This window comes from Cloeon dipterum, chromosome 3 (genome assembly GCF_949628265.1).
Source record: "Cloeon dipterum chromosome 3, ieCloDipt1.1, whole genome shotgun sequence".
NCBI lineage: Eukaryota > Metazoa > Arthropoda > Insecta > Ephemeroptera > Baetidae > Cloeon > Cloeon dipterum.
In genome coordinates, this window is record NC_088788.1 from 20,118,073 (window position 1) to 20,120,904 (window position 2,832).

Sequence of the window (2,832 nt, forward strand, 5' to 3'; positions counted from 1 at the left end):
TCCACGGCACGCAGCACATGGAATTTTCATTGATTTTCTTCTAACCACTGCTTCAAAGCTGTCGGGAGATTTATCGCTGGTAATTAGTTAACTGACGGGTAGAGAAAGAATAAAAGAAATTACTGACTGGGCGCGCCCACGTTATTGTGGCCAGACGACCCTGGTACCAGGTGGTACCGATTCCTGGCTCGCGTGCGCCCCGAAAGTTGGCTGCCTGAGAAACACATCCGTTTGTTTGGCCACGTCGAGTGTCGGCTGAGCGAATAAGCAGACAGCACTTTTAAAACAAAACCCTACTGGATCGGCGAGCTCCTCTTCCTCTCATTGTTAGTCCATTCGTTGGTTTACAGGGCGCATGAAAGCAATTCTCGGTCTCGATTTGATCTTCGCCTCCAAAAGGATTTCTGGATTTGCAGCCGCGGATCACAAAGCGCCGCTCTCTTTAATAAACATGGGATCAAATTTTATTGCCTTTATTCTTTTGATGTTTCCCTGTCTCACCGGCACCTCTTAGAAAGCTATTTTAAAAGTCAATGGTTGCCTATCCGTTTTGGGGTTTCAGAGAGGCATTACAATTACTGTGTTTTCTTTGGGTCTATGTCAACGATGATTTAAATTACGTGGTTGATTCAAATCCTAAAAAGGGACACTTCATTATTGATTGGCAGAAGCAAAAACAATATTGGAAACTTTCTTGGTCAGATCAGAACAATCAAAATAAGGATTTACAGTGCAGCCATATTTATGGCTTTTATATGTATTGCCGGCACCAGTTTGATTTTACTCGCGCGTTGTCCAGACAGGAAAAGACAATTTGCAGATGATCCAGGTATAAAATTTTTATGTCCTGTAAAACTTCCGTCGGGGACATAAAAGCAGTCGCTTTTGTGTTTTGTATGCAGAATAGATATTGCACACAACACACAAAACATAAATTGCGCGCTCGTGCCATTGCATGGGCACCGAATGGTACAACTTGTTTCGAATTATAACGGCATTGTGGCACAACAAACTGTTGATGGCGTGGCTGCTTTCAAATGCGGCCGAGCAAGAACACAACTTATTCTTCTCTCTGTGTGTCGTCGGCTCATTTTAATACGCCCCATTTATGCATATCTGCGAGTTTGTTTGAGGCAGTCAGGTTCCGCCCCCCAAAACTCATTTCCCACGCGCTGTAATTTTCCTTCTTGGCGGCGGGCAAAAGTCTGCGCATTGTCCGTCACCGCGACAACAAGTTGCCGATGATGTGAAGCAAGGGCACGGATTTGGAAGGTGGCTGCCGCAGAGAGAGACGCTGCCGTTTTAGAGGGATGTTGGAGGGGGCTAAAACTCTTTTGTTACTCAGGGGTGGCCAACCTATCGTCCCAATATTGTGGGGCGCCGGAAGGACGTGGACGGGAAACGGGGAGGAGCCTAAGCCAGGAGGAGAGACGACCTATAAAAGCCCGAATTGAGGCGGACAGAGGAGAATCGTGGTTCACGCGTATACCAAGTAAGTGTTAGGTGCCGAAGTTAGTTTAGTGGCTGATTATTTGATCTGCAGGGCAGGCTGAGAGCGACTAATCTGCAGGTAACTGACCCTTTTGGTGGGCGCGCGTGGACTGGCCGAGGACGTCTGCTGTGGGGGCCCCGTCGAAGGCCATTTGGTAGGGCATTTCCATTCAGACAGGGACCCTCACTTAGAATTCCTTTTTAGGCTATCGGCGAGTGTTGGGTCTAGTCGCTGCTGGAAATTCGCCGGAGAAATCGGCGTAGCAGGGCGGACACGGGTTTGTGGTCGAGCGAAGAAGGGAAGATATTGGCGTGAAGGCTAATCTCCGAGTTCCATCTATTTTTTTCTGTGTGCTCTAAACTATGTAAATTAAAGATTATTTTTTGACTGATTGGTCCGCATATTAATTATCTCTGATATTTCCGATAAGAATTTTCGTCGAGGAATTTATTGAGGATTTCCTGGCTCGGAGGACCCACTCATAAAGGGAGAGTGTAGTTTTCGAATTCTTGAGAACATTATTGGGATTTTGAGTCAGTCTCGAAATTTATATTCTTCTTTACGCAACATTCTGGTGTCAGGTGTTTCAAACATGCCAGTCGAAAATGTAAATCCTCTGCAGGGGAATGCGGCTATCGACGAGCAGCAGCAGCAGCAGCCGCAACCCCCACCCCATCCACTTCAACAGCCCCCACAACAGTTTCAACCAGGTCAACAACCCCCACAATTCCATCCTCAAGGGGGGTGGGGAGGAGGCTATGGGCCTCCAGGTGGGGCGTACCCCTTCATGCCACCACCAGTAACACTGGAGATGGTGCCTCGATTTTCAGGATCAGGTCAAGGCGCCTCGCTGGAGGACTTCCTCACAGCAATGGAGGGGTATATGTCATTTTACTCACCAGCGCAACTTGTTTCGAATTATAACGGCATTGTGGCACAACAAACTGTTGATGGCGTGGCTGCTTTCAAATGCGGCCGAGCAAGAACACAACTTATTCTTCTCTCTGTGTGTCGTCGGCTCATTTTAATACGCCCCATTTATGCATATCTGCGAGTTTGTTTGAGGCAGTCAGGTTCCGCCCCCCAAAACTCATTTCCCACGCGCTGTAATTTTCCTTCTTGGCGGCGGGCAAAAGTCTGCGCATTGTCCGTCACCGCGACAACAAGTTGCCGACGACGTTGCCGAGGAAATTACAAAATTTCCATTCAAATTATACGGCGCCCTTTGTTATATCTGGATGGCGGGCGAACCGCGTTAGAATAATTGCGGTTGCAGAGCATTATATATAATATTAATCTGTACAATGCTACATTTTCTTTCGAATTTCAACTTTACTTAT

The 2,832-nt window shown here is 47.2% G+C and overlaps 1 long non-coding RNA gene across 2 annotated transcripts; it reads left to right on the forward strand.

Moving 5' to 3' along the window:
* The first annotated feature begins 1,241 nt into the window (after positions 1-1,241).
* Positions 1,242-2,391, forward strand: LOC135939870 (uncharacterized). 2 transcript variants are annotated; one of them, XR_010574790.1, is made up of 4 exons: positions 1,242-1,492; positions 1,544-1,646; positions 1,697-1,856; positions 1,923-2,391. It is a non-coding gene; the product is annotated as an uncharacterized LOC135939870 (long non-coding RNA). The 2 variants fall into 2 exon arrangements; XR_010574789.1 differs by lacking the exon at positions 1,923-2,391 and having other exon boundaries at positions 1,697-1,883.
* Positions 2,392-2,832: the final 441 nt, after the last annotated feature.